The sequence below is a fragment of the Myotis daubentonii genome, chromosome 5 (genome assembly GCF_963259705.1).
Source record: "Myotis daubentonii chromosome 5, mMyoDau2.1, whole genome shotgun sequence".
Classification (NCBI taxonomy): Eukaryota; Metazoa; Chordata; class Mammalia; order Chiroptera; family Vespertilionidae; genus Myotis; species Myotis daubentonii.
In genome coordinates, this window is record NC_081844.1 from 68,222,218 (window position 1) to 68,245,985 (window position 23,768).

Genomic DNA, 23,768 nt, shown 5'->3' on the forward strand with positions numbered 1-23,768 from the left:
CCTACCATCAATAATTTTTATTACCTTTTCATTTATCTCTTTGCCTATTATCAGCAATGAAAATTCCACACTGGTGCACACTTAGCAGGTACTGCTCCCATATTTAATGAATGATAAGCCTCCACTTCTGTTGCCCCCATGCATCTAGAGCTGTAACCAGGAAACTCTCCAGCATTGATGCTATTAGACTGTCAGCCTACAGATTGGTTCAAGTTCGTGTCTTATCTTTTCTTTCTATTTTCCAAGTTTGTATCATAGATGGGATATTTTTATAAAGACTGTGCCCTATGGAAGGTCAAAGTAGTTGCAAAATTAACATCCCCATGGGTGAGATGAGCCACAGAGCTGACTGTCAGTGTTAGTAAAAATAGGTCACCCGCACATAAATGTGTGAATTCTCCCTTTCTGAACTCTTTGCATTTTATTTTTATCTCTCATATGGCACGTATCACTTTCTACCTTGTATTATAATTATTTTGTATGCAGGTTTTATCTCTCACACTACTATAAGATCTCAACATTCTTTTTGTTCTCCACAACATAATGCGATTTGCACATAGTAGGCATTCATTAAATGCTAATTGTTTGATAGAACTTTAAAAATAACCAGGTAAGAAAAAATTAAAGTTTAAAAGCTACTTTTATTTTTTTAAGTGTTTGACTATTGTACTACACTTCCTTAGAACATTCGGCCTCTACTGTTCTTGTTCTTTTCTCAACGAAATGCCTCCACTACACATGCACACACATGCACACGCACACACACGCATGCATGTGCACATGCATGAGTGCACACATGTATAGTCATGTACCTACACGTGCAGTACATGCATGCACACACATGTACACACAGGGACACTTTCAGTGCTCCAGCCATCCTGAATTACTTTTACTTCTCTGGTCTTTTACTTCCAGGCTTCCTTCATCTCTCTGAGACTCACTTCTTCCTATTGCTACCTTTACTCTGACTGACCCCTACATCGAGTCTCTCGTTAATGATACTTCCTTCTAGAAGCTTTCCTTCATTCTCTAAAATCATCCCACCGTACCTTATTGTTTCCTCTATCATAGCACATAGCATGTAATCTCCTCTACATTGGCAGATGGGCAGATGTGAGAACAGGGGTATAGTCAGGGTCCTTTCCTGAGTAAGTCAGGGCAGCCAGACCCAGCCTAGCAAGAGGCCTTCAGTATTCTGTGTGAATTCCCTCTTTATGAGCTGGTAGGGATTGCAGTTTATGTGATTCACAGGCTAATACCCCAGCTGACATAAGCAATCTTGTTTGTAGTGTTCTACAACATAAATAACAAAGCAAAGTTTTTCCACACAAGTCATTCAATGAAGGTGTTTCTTTTTAAAATAAATAGAATACCCTAAAATATAGTAGGTCTAAGAGCTTAACTGGTAGTCAGTACTTTATTATTACTTTTCAGTAAAACCCTTCCTTTATGCTAAATATTGGAGGAGACCATTATAAATAGGAAGTTGGAGTAAGCTGAATAGAGGAGATGAAATATTTGTTGAGTTGGGTTTAACCAAATGAAGAAGGGAGGAAGCTCATTTCAGAAAGAACAAAAAGTGTGAGCACAATTCCAGAGACATGAGAGTGTGTGTATGACTAGAAAACTAAGGCTTGTTGGTTAAGGTCAGTATATGGAAGGTAGGTGTGGAAGAATCTCAGTGCATGCAAAAGATGAGGTTATAAAGGTAAATTGATTTGAGATTATAAATAGCCTTGACCAATAAGCAAAGGAATTTGAACTTAATTCTGTAAACTAAATCAAGCATCTCAAGTTTATAAACAGGAAGACACATAACCCAATCTGTGACTTAAGAGAAGCTGATGACCAGCGAAAGAGAGAGGCTGGAGTCAAGCAGATCTAGCCCAGATGCCATTTCTGTGATTTGAGTAACCGGCTTCAATAATTTAAAGAACTGCATATCTGTAAAGTTCAATAAATGTTAATTTAAAACTATTATCTCGATATGATTGAATTCAATAACCTTTAAGGCAGCAGATATTAAGGAAATTTTTTTGTTCCTTAGCTACAAGTAATTCAGATAAAATTAATGTGCAATGTGAACATAATGACCAAATCCACTAATGAGCTGATTGCAGGCTTTGTGTTCTTAACCTTAAGAATATGGATTACAGTTGCACTGAAGGAAAAAGACCACAACAATGTTGGACCTGCTGGGATGCAGTGCAGATTGCAATTCACAGAAATAAAAGATTTTTTACTCAAATATATAAAAAGCCATACTTATTAGTCTAAATTAGGATCTAATTGAAATCTACATGCAGCAGTTTAATAATGTAGTCATTGAGATGAAGTTCGCGGTCAAAGAAGAAATTTCTTACAATGAAAGGGATACGACTTACAATATTTCTTTTCAAGCCAGTTTTAGTATTTGTAATTTATATTGAACTAAATTAACTTTGTATCAGAATCCCAAAAGAAATTTTGAGATGGTTAAATCCATGGGAAATTTGGTGGTGCAAAGACAGCATTTCCTTTTCTACCTGCTATCATTGCAAGTGCATGGCTGTGGTGCCAGAAGAATCATGCGCTACTGCAACTCAAGACAAAGAAAAAGACAGACTCTGTAAGTATAATCATGCAGAGGAAATATGCCAACAGGAGGTCAGTCTTTTTTTTTTAACAAGGCCACCAAAAATTTGGTTGCCTCCCCCCCCAAAAAAATGGGAGAGAGAGAGAAAATAGGAGGTCAGTCTTGACAAAGCAAGATCCAGTCTGCAATTCCTAGCATGTTCGCTGGCTAGGAGAACCTATTTTCTATGGGGGTATTATGTTTATACCAGCCATCCCTGCCTGCCCTCTTTTCCCCTTACCCCAAAGTAGATGTTAATGGACACTTAGACTTTCCACTGAAACAGGAAGAAAGGGAAGTCACTGTATGTATGGACTAGGAAACCCATGTGCCAGTTTTACAAGGTTATTTTTTACCACAAACATTGCTGTCCATTTTAAAATTAATACATTAAATTCCTCTGGTTGTGGGTCCATTTGAGGACGATGTGTAGTGGTCTTAAAATTGTGATCCTCAATAATTAGAATATTTGGCAAGGTAACTGACTCTTAAATCTGTCTGTAAATGGATGAAGGCAGGAAGACCCCCAAAGAAATAAACCAATTTTTTTTCCTGTAACATCATTCTAGGATGGAAAAATCACTCATCCTAGGAATTACTCATTTCTGACTAGAGGAGGTAAATAAGTCTGTCACTGATATGTCACCCACATTTTAGATGACTTTGTTATTAAAGACAAAATATCAATTCAAACTTAATTCATTGGATCCCAGGTCACAACTGACTGACAATGTGTCACATTGACAGTTTTTCCTGAATAAATTAAGCCCATGCGTTATGTTTTGTCTTGATATTCTCTACCATCTTGGACTGTAGAGCCATGCTCTAGTAAAATCTACTCTTTGCATCCCCTATAGGTATTCCAGCCATCATCCCATCATCACTCTCAAGGAATAAAGGGTGGCATTTCTAAAGCAGTACCAACTGCAACCATAGCCCATTGATGAGGCAAGTAGTAACCAATACAGTGACCCATTAATAGGATCAAAATTAGTTAATAATTATTGACTGATTCCTATGAGCCAGGCATTGCTGGGGAATGTGAATAAAGCCCCTACATGGACAATTTATATAATTTAATCCGAGCTAATGATAAGGACTATGGGGAAGCTATATGAGCATACACCTTTATTTTTTAAAATTAATTAATTAATTTATTGTTTAAGGTATTACAAATAGTAGTACATATGTCTCCTTTTTTCCCCATTGACCTCCCCGCAGCCTCCCCTACCCCCTGCACCCCAGCATATGCCCTCACCACCCCCCCACCAGTGTCTTACATCTATTGGTTGTGCTTATATGCATGCAGACAAGTCCTTCGGTTGATCTCTTCCCAACCCCCCACCCCTCCCCTATCTTCCCCCTGTAGTTCGACAGTCTGTTCGATGCTTCTTTGCCTCTATCTATTTTTGTTCAACAGTTTATAATGCTCCTTTAAATAGAGTAGTCAGAGATGCCTCTCCTAGGAGGTAACAGTTGACTAGAGAGGTAAGATAAACATTAGGAAGAAAAGTGTTTCAAGCAGAGGGAATCACAAGTACAGAAATTCTGGAAAGAGATCACATGTGATGTATTCAAGGAATGGCTAACAGAGCCTGAAAAGAATGTTCAAGGAAATGTGGTGAGAAATGAGATTGGGGAGGAAGTCAGGGATAAGACAGTGTTTGGTAAAGACTAGATTTCATCATCTGTGGAACAGGAAACCACCAGAGGTTTTTGAACAGGGAAGTGATAACACATATTCCTTAACTTTATCCCTGATAACCCAATTCAGCATGTTTTTCTACCCATTAATATGAAAATAGCCAGTCCTAGTTTCAAGGGCTCAAACGGTGTCTTTACAGGACAAAAGTGTTACAAAGAGGATCTCTTTATTTCCCCTCGCCCTTTTTGAAGCTGGGCATATATTAAAATCAAAGTTAATGTACGAAAACTAGTCAAGTAGTGAAAATGAGAGAGAGAACTGTTGCTTCATTTGTACACTCGGATCTGTTGAGAAGTAAGCAACATGACAGTATAAACATTCTAATTATCTTCAGTACCCTCAAGTCATTGTGGTCCAAGCTCATCCCCCACATCTCTGGGCTCATCTATAGAGGAATCAGAGAAATTTTAGTCGTGGACAATCTAGTACCACAGAAGACAAAGAAAAGAGAACTGTGGTTAATGAAAATAAATGGGTTTCCAACCCACCCTGAAAAGTGAGATTGAAGGACCCTTATACTCTAAGAAATGGGGGGGTGTTAAAGAATAGAGAGGGTTATTCTGGATCTGCCACATAGACCCCACTTTCTCTACCCTGGTTAACACTGAGTTAAAGGACCATTAGTCTGAATTCCCTGTGTGTGCTTGGCCAGTCAGTGTAAGATGTTCAATAATGTCTGTCCTGCCCCTTCCGTCCACCCTTACAGGTACAGCACTAAAGTTATACTCAAAACTGAGACTTTTTACTTTTTTTCTTCCCAGATTAAAAAAAATGTCTAAGAAACCTGAGTGAAAATGTTTCCTGGAGGTAAATAGAGTCATGTTGAGAAATTGATCAAGGTGGTGAACTGTAGTTGATTGAATGAGGGCTCTTTGTTTTAACTAAGGAAGCTAGACTTCTTGGAAGATTTGTGTCTATAAAGAATGAGAAATCACTCAATTTAGATAAATAAATAGCAAAGAAGACATTTAATGTAAGTTTAAAGGATTAGGCAAATGGACCAAAAAGGAGAAGCTTGGGATAATGCTGATAATATAAAGCATGCAGGCTAGAGGAGGGTTATAAAGGAAAGAAATAATTTAATACTGAGAGTAGAGTCAGAAAATTTTAAAAGAAAAGAATAACCTGGTTGCAGTTTAGACAAGTTTTAGAAATTACTTTGTCAGCAAAGTGATTTTGCCTCTTTCAAAAAGAAGCAATGCATAAAAGGAAATAGAGGACTCTTGCTGAGGTAAATTGTCACCTACTTCAGGATCTGGGTCGAAGAAATGAAAATCAGATGTGTATTTAGAGGCAAAAATACACGGTATTATTTTCTAAAGTGGGCCAAGACTACACAAGTTCACTAGAAAATTGTGCAATGCTCCATGAGCTCTCCAAGGAGCCCAGTGGGTCCCTCGGAGACTCACTACGCTTCTGGGAGAATCGTGTTCCAGTGAGTACAATTACTCAGCTTTACTCAGGCAAACTCGGCAGCTTCCAGCCAGGAGGATTCTTCAGCAGGATGACCACTGGGCCTGCAGGCTCCCATATTAAGGGAATCTCAAAGGCTTCCTGCTCTTTAACTTCCTATGTAATTAGGACGAGTGCTCTGTGGCTACCTGTGGTGACATTCTTACTCCCTGCATTTTGAGGCTAGAGCTACTTCTTAACTAGACTTTTAAGAACACAGTCAAGAGTTTTCTTCATCTTTCAGGCTTGGCTGCAGATGCCTCTTATTGGGGAACAAAAAAGGAATGGCTTTGATATCCCAAGATTGGGTAACTTATTTTAACGGATAAAAAAGGAAGTCAGAAATTGTATCCTTACTTTTTATTACCAAAACATACAGGTAAAACAACAAAATGACTAAAAGCTCATTAAAAAGCAGAAATTGGCAAAAAATATTAGTCCCATGGAGCACAGGCTATAAACTATTCCTAGACCATCCTTTCATTGAACTCCCCCCACATCTGTGTCTTATCCCAGGAGCCCATGGACCACATCACCTCCTTCCCTGCACCACTCTTACTGATAACATCCCCTGGCTTCTAATAACTCTTTTCAGGTGAAAATCAATGTTTTTTCACTCAAGTTTTCAGTATCTTGATTTGTGACTTTTAGGAACTCACCATCTCCCTTCTCCATTTTAGCCATATGCAAAACGGAATTCATAAATTTGACTAAAGTCAAAGTGCTCTGACAAGGATTGATAACAAAAACCCCTGTCAAGTATTTCCCCATATAAATTATTATGGAAATTCTTGACAGCATACGTTTATATAAATAAATATGTGGAAAGGAGATTTGGATTTATCTACTTTCTTTCATTATTTATTTATGAAGCATCCAAAATTAGGTAAGTTTGATGAATTTAGCATTCCTGTTCCCTAAACTTATGCCATAAAAATTGGATGATTTTGTGGTAAAATACTATGCATGAATTTTCCAATGTAAATTTTTTAAGTTATCAGTGGTTATAGGTCAGGCATGTGGGGGCATCCCACTACATGAGTTTGCTTCTCTTTGAATTGAATATTTGTTTGAAAATTACATGACCCACCTGATATATAAAAGTCATGACTTATAAAACCTTATGTTAACAGTGCATATGGAGTCAATCCAAATATAATTATAAATGTAATTTTAATTCTGTTCTCTTTACTGGGCTACAGTATCTGTGAGTAATCTATTCCAAAATCAAAGATCAACCCAAAGCCCTTCTGCCAACTCTGTGCCTGTATTCGAAGTATTTATTTAATGTCATTGATCAGTAAGGGACCTAGAGACCTTTCACTCTAGGTGGGAGAAAAATGCAAATCTGTTAGTTATTTGCTAAGGTTCCTAAGGACACTGAGAACTCACAGGCATTTGCAACTGTGAATTTCCCAGCAAATATAAAATCTTTGTCTTCCAGAGTATTTGCTTAACCGAACAAAGTTTACACAGCCTGAAGAGGATTAACATTAACAATAATACAAAATTAAACCTTTGACATTCCTCCAGTTCATTTGTATGTTTGTCTCCTCTTTTCCCACAGTGATTTCCAAAACTTGGACATAAAAAAAAGGATTGGGACCTCACAGTGTTCACTGAACCCCTCCGGGCACCAATGATAACAGATACATTTGCTTTCCCTGCATTCATTTACTCAGGAACATTACTTACTGTCAAAAATGTCCATGCCACTTATAGAGAATGCAATAGAGAAAAGGACTCAGATGACGTCTCTCTATATATCAAACCTACAAATACAAGCTGGCACTTCTCACTGTCAGAAACTCTGATGAAAAGAAAACTGTCCTTAACACCATACAAAACTAACTGAATTCCAAAAGCAAGACAGGTTAAGTATCCTACCTCCACAACTTAAAGGCAATATCTTTCCGTGAGACATTATGAGTCAAACTGTAACAGTATCTATATTAATAAAAAATTTAAGTGTAAATGCAATATAAAAAAATTTAATGAGGGTTGAAGATCCAGCCAAACAAACGAATGTTGTATAAATAAAATAAAACAATGGCATCAGGCTATTAGTTAAAGCTATGTCGATGGATAAACGAAGGAGAGTGAAAGAAAGGAACTCCTTCTTCACCTCCATTTTTGTGTAACTAATCTTTTCTCAACTTTAAAGACTCAACTTAAATTTAGCTTCACAGAGAGAACTTATTCTATATACCCCCCATCCAATATATTATTTCCAATTCTGTTGTTTTCATTCACAACACTGGCACATTGTTCATTGATTTGTTTATCACCTGTCTCCATAAATGCTAAGATCCATGACAGTCTGTTTTGTTAACTCATGTTTACCAGTCTCCAGGAAGGACAGTGTCTATTATGTAAGAGATGCTCAGTAAATATTTTTGTGTGAATAAGTGAATCTTATTCATTTAAATGAAGATCTTCCATTCACTGTGGTGTCTTTTACACAATAAATGGAACATCAGTAGACTAAGAAAAAAATTCTGCCATGATAAAAATGAAACTATTGAAGTCAATTGACCAAATTAACTCTCACCAAACAACAAAGAGCCTTGTAGGTTCAATATGATCAACTCACAATCCAGTGTCTGGCACATCATTTAATGAGAAACTTCAGCTCGCTTCTGGCAAAGACCTTGCTTGTAGGAGTGATTTTTTACTTCAACAAAAACAGATGAGCTCATGGGATATTTATTATAGAACCTTCATTCCAAGATAAAACAAATCCTAAATTTGTCAGTAATTAACCTTAAAGAACACTAATTGATTAAGAGTACATGGTAAGCATAGATAATAGTCCTGATTTTTTAAGTTCTGGGGGACATTTTATTCATACTATTACTTAAGGTTCCTCAAGACCAACATTAATCAGATAACATTACTGTTATAAGAATTAGAGAGAATGTAAATGTTTGAATAGACCCTCTGGTCTTCTGAAAATATGAATTCCAAAATCATGATTTTGTTCTAGTCATTTAAAAGCAGAAATATTCGCAGCAGTAATATTTCCCTTTTTGGCTAACAATGTGAAAAAGAAAAGAAAAAGAAGCCACTCTCCACATATGGGAGCTGTTTACACCTCACACTTAGGCCTCAATGTTATTACAAATGGGTCTGACACTCACAATCAGGTCATTTTGTTCTTCTGTTGGACAAAAACAGTCTCAGAGAACATCAGAACATGATATCAGACAAGGTCACCCTGATATTATGATAAAGTGAGACAAAAGCCAGGTCACTACGCAATCCACAAAACAGCCCCCCATTAAATATGTCACTGTTACTTCTTTACCAATTACAGCATTGCTCTTACTCTAGTCTGCCCTCCCTATGAATAAAATTTACTGAACTACTCATTCATAGAATTTCCCTGCTTCCTGACAGAATGAGATTCCCACTTCCTTAGAGCTTCCCCAAAATTACCCCACCAAAATTCAAATCCTATAAGTCCTAATTGCCCTTTATTGAAACACTCATAGTTCCTATCAAAGAAAAATTGTGCCAAATGGAGTTAAAATGGATAAGGAAGACTTTATTCAAGAATAATGCAATAAGAGAGAGATTCAACTCAGCTCCACTAAAACAAAAAGTGAGTGAGTTTTTAAGTCTAGGGTAAGCTAATGGAAAAGTACTTGAGGGCATTAGTATGAGATTGGTCAATGTCACTATACCAACTATGTTTACTAATTAGTGCCTATCAAAGTGAGACTCCTACCAGATAGGGAATCAGGTCTTTGAGAAAGACATTTCTGGTTATAAAACTAGCAAAAGACTGGGAGATTTATATCACAAAGGGTAGAGGAAGAGTAAGTGATCTAAGGAGAGAGAGGAAAGAGGTTAGAGGTATTCAGAAAGAAACCTACCTAAAGTTAGGTCAAGTTGAGGGAATTACTAGAGTTGTCTTGGTCAGTCCCCATGATGTGTGTTGTATCTAGTTTCAATCAGGTATAAACCCAACTTTTTCAACTATAAATGTGTTCCTGGTGATCTATGGCTGACGGTATTGACAAAGGCAAGAAAAAAAAAACGAGAGATTTTGTTTTCAACTCATGATTGACTAAAACCAATCTTCTCAAATTAGGAAAAAATCCCCTATGAATATTTGGTACAGCTTCTTGGTTTTTGAGGGATCCATATGAAATACAATGAAATTAATGTCTTTATGTGCTCAATGGCTGGATCACATTGATACATTATTTGCAAGAGCATATTGGGGATGTTTATTTGTTTTCGCTTGTCTGGAACCAGTCCTGAGGACTCTTTTTCTTTTTAAGCAGTTTATTGAGATACTGTTGAAACAAAAAGCTGAAAACACTTTGGAGATAAGTATGCGTCTATGAAAGTATCATCAAAGTCTGCACCATAAACATCTGTCACTTCTAAGAGTTTCCTCCAACCCTCTTTATTTATTATTACTAGAGGCCCGGTGCACAAAAATTTGTGCACTCGGGGGGGTCCCTTAGCCCGGCCTGTGCCCTCTCGCAGTCTGGGACCCCTCGGGGGATGTCCATCTGATGGCTTTGGCCCGCTCCCTGGGGGATTGGGCCTAAGCTGGCAGTCAGATATCCCTCTGGCAGCCTGGGAGCCCTCGGGGGATGTCCACTTGCCAGCAGGGTGCAGGCCTAAGCTGTAGTCAGATATCCTTAGCACTGCTGAGGAGGCGGGAGAGGCTCCCACCACCACCGCTGTACTGGAAGCCATCAGCCTGGCTTGTGGCTGAGCAGAGCTCCACCTGTGGGAGCACACTGACCACCAGGGGGAAGCTCCTACATTGAGCGTCTGCCCCCTGGTGGTCAGTGTGTGTCATAGTGACCAGTCATTCCCAGTCGGTCTGCTGTTAGGATCAATTTGCATAATACCCTATTATTATTTAGGATAGAGGCCTGGTGCATGGGTGGGAGCCAGCTGGTTTGCCCTGAAGAGTGTCCCGGGTCAGGGTGGGGGTCCCCGCTGGAGTGCCTAGACAGCCTGGGTGAGGGCCTAAGGGGAGTTTTCAGGCTGGCCACACCCCCTTCAGGGAGGGGGGTCTTGCTGGGGTGCCTGGCCAGCCTGGGTGAGGGGCTGATGGCTGTTTGCAGGTTGGCCACAGCCCCTTCAGGGTGGGGGTCCCCCCTGGGGTGCCTGGCCAGTCTGCGTGGGGGGTGATGGCTGTTTGCAGGCTGGCCAAGCCCCCAGCCTCCCAAGCTCCCAGTGAAGGCTGGCTTGAAGCAGGTATCTGGTATTTATTTATCTTCTATAATTGAAACTTTGTTGCCTTTAGCAGATCCCACAGCCAGCCAGGGCAGGTGGGAAGCTTGGCTTCCTCCATCGCCGGGGAACCAAGCCTCCTGCTTGCTCCAGCTCCGTGGCTGCCGGCTGCCATCTTGGTTGGGTTAATTTGCCTATAGCCGCTCTGATTGGCTGGTGGGCGTGGCTTGTGAGTGTAGTGAAGGTACGGTCAATTTGCATGTTTCTCTTTTATTAGATAAGATTATTTTGTTTATGTGTGTGATAACGTTACTTAACATTTCGTTTTGAAACCACAAAAATCATGAGATGCTCATGGTACCTTTAAAACAGCCGTGGGCAAACTACGGCCCGTGGGCCAGATCCGGCCTGTTTGAAATGAATAAAACTAAAAAAAAAAAAAAAAAAAGACCGTACCCTTTTATGTAATGATGTTTACTTTGAATTTATATTAGTTCACACAAACACTCCATCCATGCTTTTGTTCTGGCCCTCCGGTCCAGTTAAGAACCCATTGTGGCCCTCGAGTCAAAAAGTTTGCCCACCCCTGCTTTAAAATGTAACAGTACCTACTGAGTGTTATCCTCTTGTGGCTACTGCTAGGGATATTATTATCTCCTAACATTCTGAATTCTGGTAAAGTTTCTCATAATTCCAGTTTGTTGAAATATCTAATTTTAGTCCAATATCACCAACAGCATTAATATATAACATTTAAAAATGATAGACATATAAATGGTTAGAACTAGGTCAAGCATTCACAAATTACAGCTTGCAGGCTGAGTACAGCTCATGCATATATTGTAAATAAAGTTTCGGTGGAACACAGGCATGCGCATTTATTTGTACTGAATATGGTGGCCTCTGAGCTACACTGACAGCGCTGAGTAGATACAACAGAGACCACCTGGACTGCAAAGTTTAAATAGTTACTATCTTCCGTTTATGTAAAAGTTTTCCAACCCTAGATTTAGGTTAAAAAGTAGAAAAATCGTTTGCCAGAGACCTATTTAAATCCTATTTAAAATATAAAATTAAGCATGATTATTTTTCCTGCATCATGTTGCAGGGTACAATATCATGCAACCTCTGATTTTTTTTTTTTACCAATAACATGCACATTAATGCATGCAAATTATTATTACTTTCATCTAACTCTACCAAAACCAAAAGGGAATCTTTGTGTCATCCTTAGAACATTAATTTTCTGGTTATGCTGAGTAAGGCTAACAGAAGAGAGTGGTGCTTATGTGCTCTATGCCACCTGTGGTGTGCTTTTATCAATTACCTTTCCCAGACTACTACCTTACATTTGCTTTAAAAACAACTAATTCCCATCAAGATCTCAAAACCAGTCATGGTTTCTCTCAGATCTACCAAATATATGGTACAAATTCTATTTTTTAAACCCTGGTCGTATGTGCTTTATGTGACATTACAAATCAAATTCTTGCCCTGGGTTTGCCGACAGAATTCTGACTTCTCACTCGGCAACACGTAAGAAAGAAGCAAACATCAAACACAGGTTGTGATGTTAGCCAAAGCATCTTTACAATACTTATTCCCTAACAAGAATACAAGAGGAAGAAGACAAGGCTAATTCTCCATGAGAAACAATATGGCGTTTAAGTCCATAGAAGTAGATGTGTGTTCATGTTGTAGCACTGTTTTCAGGCCTATTAGCACAATTTCAGGACAGTGGGGGGTTTTCTGAGAATTTCAGGATGGTTGTGGCATCTTGAATTTCTTCAATCCAAAATCAAGAGAAACACTGAAGATGGCCTTCTATTTTACCCATAGGAAACGTGACACTGTCACAACAGAAGTCAGCAAGGAAACCACAAGTGCTGCTCAGGGTCATTATACTGGGGAGAGGATTGTTGGTGTGAGAAGGGTAAAGACTAAAGTAATCTCCTTCCTCCAAGTCCTTTCCCTGCATATTATTCATGCAATACTCTCTCAAAAAGCATTTAAAACAAGAGGTTCAAGGAGGATGGGGTTGCAAATAGTCTGCTCTAGGTATTCATGGAGAATAATAAAGATATAATCAAGGCCTTTCCATGCTGTGAGAGCAGGCAAATGCTGGGTGCCAGAGACATGTCATTCACTCCCATGGGTCTACGCTCCACCCTTCACCAGAGTCTTCTGGGCTCCAGAAGCTCCATGGCAAAGACTACATCAAAAGGAGAATGTTGAGGGCCATCCTATGGAAGTAGAAGAGTTATCATTAGATGCAAACTCTACCTGGGGTTGAAGAGGCTACAATAAATAAAAAGGGAGTGGGTGGTCTTATAGGAGACAGGAGAGATCAGATCACTGAGTTGGATATTTGTTCTCACATTTTCTGCTTTTTCTCAAACTGGCTCTCAGCTTCCACCTGAGGTCAAAGTTCCTGTCAAAATATCTATCTACATGGCTCCCTCCTCTCAGGTCAAAGTAATAGCCTCCTCTCTCCTCCCATGAGATAAACTGGCAGTCCAAGGTCTACTGTACTAGTCTCTGAGTTGTGGCTATCCTTTGACTTTCTTTATACCCATCCCACACTTTTGCAAAAAGTATCAAGAAGTATCTGTATTAAACCCTCTTTGAATTATCCTAATTTGAAAGGGCCATCTGGGAGATAGACGGACACATGGTTGGATATCTTAAATAACAGTGTACATTTGCCAAAAGCGTGTCTTTCAGCATGTATCCCTTAAGAAACCAGGCAATGTGGCACCAATGGGTGACTTCATTAAGTATAAGAGACAGAAGGAAATGTCCATCCTTTCTGAGAAATTGCCATTAATATTCACTTTACAGTGTGTCAGATCTTGTCCTCTCTATTCCCTGAACCATTCCGGTAGAAGCAACTTAGATGGTTAGGGAAACAATGAATTTTCTACAGAACCAAGGAAGCTGCTATGCTGTGCATCATGACTTATGCGAGAATTGCACACAGAAAGAACACTGAGACCCACCATCTTGAAGGAGGTGCCACAAGTAGAAATGGTTAGTTCTTCTCTGATGAAAGAAAGAAGGTTCCAGCTGTCCAAAACACCTCTGATCACCAAAAAGACAAAAAACAGTCATAATTCTATAGCAACCTCTAAGAATACACAAGGCAGAAAACCATAGGCATGCCTATTTTGGAACCTGCACAACACCAGCCAGATGAAATCAGGAACAAAGATGTCGGGCTGAACTAAAATCGGAGAAATGTGAGAGCTCAGATTGCACTTTCAGTTTGAATTCTCTAAACCAAGTTGGAGGCTGGATGCCTTCCACAGCCCCTCTAAGAGGGATCCAACAATTATCGAAAATCATCAGTGACTGTAAATTCATCACTTTCCACTTGCTATCAACTAATTGCTAAAAAAATTACAGACATAGGTAGGTAGGTAAATGATAGATGGATGCAAGGGTGGATAGATGATAGATAATGGCAACCACTGAAGCCACATAGTTTACATCTGATGCCTTTCTACTTTTTCTATATGCTAGCCCTCAAAATTGTCTCTCCAACACCCCTGCATATTAATACACACTACACACACATAAACACACGTGTGCGCAACCACACATCCACATGCCTCACATACCCCACAGACACACACACCATTTTCTGTTATGGGGGTAAAAGTGATTATTCCACCTTTTCCTCATATAATATTTTCCTAAAATATTTTCCCATCCTGAACTCTATTCTTTAGACACTTTACGGTTTATCACTGTCTCTATTAAAACAGATAACCCTGCCACTATTTTTTATTCAGATAGTGTAGCTATTCTGGGAATGTGTTGAAATGAAAGTGTTCTGGATTCTATTAGCCTTCATATTAGCTATCTGCCCAGGTTCAATATATCTATTAACTATCACTCTTTAATACAGGCGCTCAATTAGACAGAATATCAAATCTAGGAATGAAGAGCCTATTTTCGTTATTTCATTTATGCACCCAGAAATATTGAAGCCACCTGTACCAGAGGCAGATATGAGGTAATTCTACCAACTATTTCTAAAACTATTTCTGCATCCCAGTGGAATGAATGCCTGGTCCTTAAGGTAAAGCAGGTGTCAGCCAGGAGGTAAGGATACCAGTGAGACAACTTATCCGAACCTCCTGCTCTGCCTACTGCAGAGACAGCTGAATTTGCTAAGCTATCTGCATATTGCTCTTCTATACAAAAGGCTTTAAAAATATTTCAGATTTTCAATTGATTCCAAAGAGACCTGGGTTTTTACAGATGTCAGCTTTAGAGAAATGCCACACTGAAGAGTGTCAAAGACTTTATGTCTGGTGGTTTGCATGGTACAGGCTCCGAATGCTTTCATAAAGTTAAGTCTTTAAAAGAGCAGGAGCAAAACCCCAGAGAGGTTTTGAGAAAACCCCTTGAAAGGTCTGCCACTCTATTGTGATAAAAGCTAACAGAGGGAAGGATGGAGCGTATCACCAGCTAAGATTTCAGCTAGCTTCATCAGAATGGGGGAAGCAAAAATGAATATAATTTTTGAATCTCAAGGGGGAAAGAAAAATACTCCCTGCAAGAAATAAGAGCAACTTTCATAAGGTGAAGCCTCCACCTACAGTTCTCACCTTTATCAGCTGTGCCTTCAGGTGACAGGGAGGCCAGGAAACACTTTAAAAATATAGGTGCTAATCTGTGTGTTCACCTGTAGTTTAGAATATTAATGGAAGGATATGACAGAGGGCACTTGTTATGTTGCATAAAACAATTACATGAGCTTAGTATAGATTCTTCATGAAATTATTGGTCACAAACCTAGAAATATTTGTAACTATCAAATTATACTTTACCTTTTCTTAAAAAGGGATTTGAAGCATTTTCTAGAAATAAATATTTTTATTATACAAAAATATTTTGTGGCTGTAGTTGTTAAAGATACAGAATACAGAGGAAAGATAAAGTGGGGACAGAATAATTAGGTCAAGTAATGTAAGTTTGAAAATGTAAAGCTGGACTACCAACATGACTCTAGGCTTCTTGGTGAGTGAAGCCAATTGGGAATGCAATATAGGTATGTGGGTAGATTCCAGTAAACTAAGCAGAACCTGAGATTTCCCCAAAAACCATCTCAGGTCTCTCCATGACAGGTGCAGTGGGTATACCCAGCTATTATCTCTGTTTCAATCATAGATTTCCTGTTGGTCTGGCATGTTTTACATGAAGTCTATACATAATTATATATGAAAGTATAATACTGGAAAAAATTCTCATCGGCCATGAGTTTAAAAACACTCCAGGTACTGAGAAAAGATGAAGTTTTCATGCTGAATTTCATGCTAAAATTGATACAGCTATCAGAGTGGTAGAGCAGACATATTTTCAACAACATCTCTATAGTTTGTGCAAGGGGGATTTGCACATGGCTGTTTCTAACAACAGTTCTCGGTATCAAGTGAGGGCATAATGACAAAGAATGCTTTGGTAACAACAACTGTGAGAAGAGTATAAATAATACAACCCAAGCATATAGTGTGCAGATATTCAGGTAAGCGAAGGATGTAATTTTAAATATCTGTCTTCCTAGGAAGACATAACGGAACCACATATCTTCCAGCATGTAATATTGTTTCTCATAATTAAACTTTTAGACCAAGGTCTTCAAGGCAATGTTATCCAGTAAATAGGTTTTCTAAATTGCTTATAACTTAGTTCATCCTTGAGTAAAAGGCAGGTTCACATTCGCTATTCTTAAAAGTACTAATTGGAACACATGCCAAATCAATGCCCCTTCTATCTCCATACCCTAGTAGTGGATTCTAGGTGCGCCCAGGCACCCAGGCTTTCTCAGAAAATAGTTATGACTCATCTGCATTGATCTCTGCTTAGATTGAAATTGACCTGCTAATAAAAATAAAAACCAAATTAACACATTCTGGGCCATAAAACACACCTTACCAAACTTAAAAGAAGAGAAATTACAAATTTTCTGCTCTCAGACCACAAAGGAATTAAACTAAAAATCAGTCACATAAAGATAACTGGAAAATCCCAAAACCATGGAGATTAAACTATACTCCTCTAAATAACATATGAGTCAAGAAAGAAATCTGAAGGGAAATTAAATATTTTAACTAAATTATAATAAAAACACAAATTATCAAAATCTGTGAGATGCACTGAAAGCAGAGTTTAGAGGGAATTTATAGCATTGAATGCATACACTGGAAAAGAATAAACATCTAAAATCCATAATCTGCTTTCATCTTGGAAAATTAGAAAAAGAAGATCAAATTAAATCCAAAGTAAGCAGAAGAAAATTAATAATAAGAAGCTGAGCAGAAATCAATGAAATTAAATACAGAATATCAATAGAGGAAAATCAAAGAAACTAAAAGATGATTCTTTGAAAATATCAATAAAATTGATAAATCAGGTCAGTTAAGAAAAAAAGAGGGAGAGAACATAAATTGCTAATATCAGAAATGAAAGCGGGGACATCACTACAGATCCCATGAACATTAAAAAATATAATAAAGGACTGTAATGAACAACTCTATGTCTACAAGTTTGATAACCTAGATAAAATGGACCAATTCCTTGAAAGACACAAACCACTAAAACTCACATGAGGCCCTGGGTGGTTTGGCTCAGTGCATAGAGCATCGGCCTTCAGGCTGAGGGGGTCCCAGGTTTGATTCCAGTCGTGGGCACATGTCCTGACTGTGGGCTCAGTCCCCAGTGGGGGGTGTGTGGAAGACAGCCAATCAGTGATTCTCTCTCATCATTGATGTTTCTGTCTTTCCCTCTCCCTTCCTCTCTGAAATCAATAAAAATGTGTTTTAAAAAATAATAATAATAAAATAAAACTCACATGAGAAGAAATAGACAATCTGGGTAAGCCTATATATATATTAAAGAAATTGAATCAATAATTAATAACCCTCCAAAATAGAAAGAACCAGGCCCAGGTAGGTTCACTGGAAATTCTACCAGTCATTTAAGGAAGAAATTATACCAATTCTCTACAATCTCTTTAGGAGAATAAAAGTAGAGAAAAATACTTCCTAACTCATTATTTCAACCCAGCATTACCCTAATACCAAAACAAGACAGAAACACTACAAGAAAACTATAAACCAATATCCCCATGAATATCCTCAGCAAAATATTAGCAAATTGAACCCAAAAAGTATTTAAATAATTATATACCATGACCAAGTAGACATATCCCAGGTATGTAAGGCTTGTTAAACATTCAAAAGTCAATTTATTTAATCCATCATGTCAACAGAGTATAAAAGAAAACTAAACATACAAACCTAACATATTCTTACCATATGATCCAGCAATCTCACTCTTTGGTATTTAACCAAATCATTAAAAACGTATGTCCATGCAAAACCAGCACAGAGATGTTATATAGCTTCATTCACAACTTCCAAAATTTAAAAGCATACAGGGTGTCCTTACGTAGCAGAATGGATAAATAAACTGTGGTAAATCCAGACAATAAAATACTATTCAGCCCTGAAAAGAAATGAGCTACTGCGCCATGAAAATACATGAAAGAACTTTGAATCCATATTACTAAATGAAAGAAACCAATCTAAAAGGTCTTCATACTGTATGATTCCAACTACAAAACATTCTGGAAAAGGCAAAATTATGGAAACAGTAAAAATATCAGTGGCTATCAGGGGTAGAAAATGGGGGAGATGAATGGACAGAGCAATGAAAATTTTTAGATCAGTGAAAATACTCTGTATGATACTATAGTGAAAACTATATGTCATTCATTATACATTTGTCCAAACCCATGAAATGTACACCAAAAGTGAACCCCTAGGTAAACTATGGACTTCTGATTATTATGATGTGTCAATGTAGGTTCACCTTTGATTAAAAATGTACTATTCTGGTGAGTGATGTTGATAATGGGGGAGGCTTTACATGTTTGGGAGCAGGGAGTATATTGGAAATCTCTGTCATCTTTCTCTAAATGTTATTATTAACTTAAAACTGCTATAAAATTAAAATAAAAAAATAATATTTAAATAGACTAGATCCTTCATGAAGTTTCATTTTAGTTATTCATTTCTGTGCATTTTGGCTAAGTAGAATATTGAGAAGAAAATGTGATTTTGTTGCTGATAGGATTAGAGGTCAGTAGGGCTTTGCGGCCACTCTGGAAAGCAAAGAGAGAAGGACAATCTTAACCTAGTACAGCTGATTATATCCTGAGATCCAGAGCATGGAAAAACCTTTAAATTACATACAGATGTATAATAACCTTAATAACCTAACAGAACAACTGACATAAAGTCACAGCATAAAATGTCACAGTATGAATGTAATAATATCTATGAGTTTGTGGAAATCAGCATAAGGTGCTTTTTGGAAAATTAAGTAGGAAATTTAGTAAGACCTATTGTCTACAGAATGTCTTATCTTCTCTTTTTCCCCAATTTTCTTCTATGATTTAAGATAAGAGGTAGCAAACTTCTTCTATAAAGGACCAGCTAGTGAATATTTTCTGCTTTGCAGGTGACATGGTGCCTGTTACAACTACTCAACTCAACAGTTTTAGTGTGAAAGCAGCCATAGACAATAAGCAAATGAATGTATATAGCTGTAACTTAATAAGACTTCATTTACAAAAATAGGCAAAAGTCTGGATATGACCCACAGCTATACTTTGTCAAATCTTGATATAGGAAACATGACCCTATGCCAGCTCTCAGAGTTCAATCTTTTTTGGTAGACACCCATCAAGCTGATCCTATTTTTTAGCCAGTAGTTGTTTGAGGTGGGCATGTGACTCAGTTGTAGCCAAAGAAATATGAGGGAGAGGAGGTCTGGAAAATGTTTCTCATTTGTGCTGTTCATTATTGTCAGCAGATGCAAAGCCTAGAACTGCCACAGCCATGCTACTACTGGGCAGAGCTGAGAGCTCCCCAGAGAAGCAGAGCCACAGCCCTGACCTGAGAAGTCCACTTTCTTGAATACTTATTAGTAAGGTAACAGATGTCCACATTGGTTAAGCCATTATGAAGGTCTGTAGCCTAAAGCAGCCTAACTAATCCAGAAAAAAAAGAGAGAATCAAGATAAAAATAGTTATTTTTCTTCCACTGAGGTAATTTCAATATATTACAGTTTAAGCAGTTATGTATTTGTCCTGTAGACATTAAAATTCAATATATAAAACATGAATCTCACTTTACAGCCTAAGAATTTTACTTAAAAGTTTCAGCGTATGCTCTCATCCCAGATATCAAAAAGTATTCATATAGATGAGATAAATAGGAAAAGTGGAAAAATATAACAAAGTATCTTGAAATAAAATTGGTAGGTATAAATCATGGCAATGTGTAATATCTCTATTACAAGACAAATTAATTACATGTCTATGAAATGGAAAGTCGATTTTTATGAAAGTTTCTTTTTAATTCAGGAGAATGTCACTTTATCCAAAATAGCCAAAAAGTTTATAACAGAACACCGAAGAGCTTTTAGCTGTTGGCTGTCTTTCTTTGGGAGTTTCGCACTGTTAGAATCCACTGTGTCCTCTAAGGATCTGGAGCACTCTGTATACACTAAGCCGCTGTGGCGTCTGTCATAGAACACTGTAATAATAACCTACATCCTGCTCCATACGCCTTTACAATTGACACTGACATTCCTCCATTAAGAGGTGAGGTCTATGGTGGTGGGCAAAAGTAGGTGTACAGTTTTAATACAAATAATGCAATAATTAATAAACAGTAATACTAGAATAAACTCTATGTTTTGAGTACTCACAACTGTACACCTACTTTTGCCCACCTCTGTGTGTCCCTTCCTCTTAAACCTGAGTGGCCTTTATAATTGCCTTAACAGTGAAGCTCAGTGGTAGGGATCCTGTTTGACTTCCAAGGTTGGTTCACAGTCTTCTAAACAGGCCTGCTCCTCTCCAAAATGTATCCCCCAATCCTCTCAGCTCCTACTACAGACCACCTCTCAGGTCATACCCACTCCTCTTTCCTCCCAGCCCCTATCTAGCTATATAGCTGTCCTTCTAGGTCACTGTAGGCAGAGGGGAAGATTGAATGGTTCTTTCTATTTTTTCAAAGCCATTGTTATGATACAAACCCTTTAACTTGCTACCTTCATGGCTTATTCTTCATTCTCAAAAGCTCATTTGGGGGAAAAATTTTAAAAAGAACTAATTGCTTCTTCTTATTTTCCCCCAAAAAATCCTACTTTTCCCCAGAAGCAAAGTGGGTATCTGTGTCTGACTAAAGGAAAGGTCTTGAAAAGAAATGGAGAAAGCACAAATATTAATGTTTAAAAATATTCCCTTATCACATGTATTACTAGCCACAAAGAGACATAAAACAAGAGTTTAGGTCACTCAGCCCAAATTTTTCACATAACAATAGAAGTCAAATAATAACAACAAAGGGCATGGGCTTCTGAAAAATAAATGAGGTCACCTTCTTTCCAGTCCGGGGTTAGTAGATTTATCATTGTGTCTGAAAAAAAGACAGTAGCTCAGTGGTTGAGCGTCAACCTATGAACCAGGAGGTCACAATTCAATTCCTGGTAGGACACATGCCCAGATTGATCCCCACTGCGGGGAATGCAGGAGGTAGCTGATCAACAATTCTCTCTCATCAATGATGTTTCTATCACTCTCTCCCTCTCTCCCTTCCTCACAGAAAATAATTTAAAAATAAGACAGTCTTGGAAAGTCTTCTACTGGGGATGGAAAGAGTGAGTTTTCAGGTAACCAAAGATGCCATAATAATTGCAGGTGGGATAATTTCCAAATTAAATTTTTGTGCTGTAATGTGCAGGCCCTTCTGAGTTAGCCTAACCAGTAGTCGGCAAACTCATTAGTCAACAGAGCCAAATATCAACCGTACAACGACTGAAATTTCTTTTGAGAGCCAATTTTTTTAAACTTAAACGATATAGGTAGGCACATTGTTATTAACTTAATTAGGGTACTCCTAAGGCTTCGGAAGAGCCACACTCAAGGGGCCAGAGAACCGCATGTGGCTCGCGAGCCGCAGTTTGCCAACCACTGGCCTAAACTAAATGTGGGATTGGCAGGCAATAGATGTACCCAAAAAGTAAAAGAAGGGCCATGGGTGTGAATTTCTTCAAATACATTATACCAAAGCTTCCGTGGCCACACAGCTGGCATCATACATGATGAAGGGAATATAACATAGTAAAATCTATGTTGCTGATGCTGCCCCTATACAACAGAGCAGCAATTCCAGCTCTTAGAGAATTGGGAACTGTAGCTGACCCAGAGCCCGGAAAGCAAAAGCTGAGAATGAATTTTTAAATAAAGCAAAATAAAGTGTGTATTGGAAGAGAAACTTCGTGGTTCTGTCCCCAGATACCATGTTGGGAACTGTGGGCAGCTGCTCTCCCCCATTTGTTTAGAATTAGCCTGCAGCCCCTATTTGAGGTCTGCTGGTTCAATCCTCTTCCTCATCCCAGGTCCCACAGAACCTTTTTTGATCAAGCCGAAGTAACTTGTCACTGCAGGAGTGTTATGGTGCATATGTGTGCCATGTGTTGTGTAGTAAAGGCTAGCTAAAGGAGATGAGATCTTTAATTTCAAAAAAAGTCAAGCGTGCCGCCCTCTGGTAGACCTGCTTATTTTACATAGAAGAACTAAGTTCCATTAAGTTATAAATATTTATAAAAATCTTACTAAGCTTGTAGTATATCCTGAAAGCTTAACTGATTCACCATCAGGTCTGGGACCTCAAAATGTGGCCAGAAAGGAAGGTGGGTTGCACCTCATTTTTAGCCAGATATGGTCAGACAGAAAAGTGGGTTGACCTTCATTGGCAGCTAAGGGTCCTACCAAAGAGTGCCAGCCCTGAGGAAAATGACAATTGCCATTAAAAGGAACATTCTAGATAGAGAAGATTACCAAATAGTGCACTGAAAGGTAAGGTTTTACAAATTAAACGAACAGAAAGGGGTACCGATTTTAATCCCTAGAGTGCCGGGGAGCAGAATCGCACTCCTCCTGCAGTGTCACTATTAGATGCTAGTAGTTCACTCTTTATTGACAGATGGCACCTAAGTGCAGATTACTTATGATGCTGAATGTTTGTAGTTCTAAAATTGACCACTGGCATTTATCTGCCTAATTTTTTACAGGTACTACGATTTTATGAAGTTTACTCAGATTTTGTAGACCTAAAGCTTCGAAATGGCATCCAGTTCTAAGACTGCTTTTATCAGTGATGATGAAATTGCTAAATATGTCAATTCTTGCTGTGAAGATGATGATTTTGTGGAAGATATTGTGGAAGATTTTTGAATATGTATCTTCATTTACTTGCGATTCATAATTTTTCCCCTAAACTGCTGTAAAATCAGCAAAAATGCCTTGGCAATTTTAGCATAGTTCCTAGGATATTGGTTGGCACTCAAAGGGTTAAGTGGCATCCAGGAGCTTCCACAGGCTTCAAATTCCAAATAGCTTCATGGAAAGCTTTGTTGCAAAAAGCTAATGCAAAATTAAAGATATAAGAGGTATATAAAACAAAAGTGTCCCACATCTCTACTTCCTCAAGAGCTCCTGAACATTATGGGATGCAGGGCTCCTTGCTTTCCTTTGAGTGTCAAGGGAAGGCCTACCTCAGTCCTCTCTGCGAGCTGCATGGGGCCAGCCCTTCTGGAAACGCACACTGTACACCGCCTCTGCTAATTATTCTCACCGCATGAACTTCCATAGGCTGTGCCATGCAAAACGTGAGCAATTTTTCTTATATTATTGCCCAAATGTAGGTTTT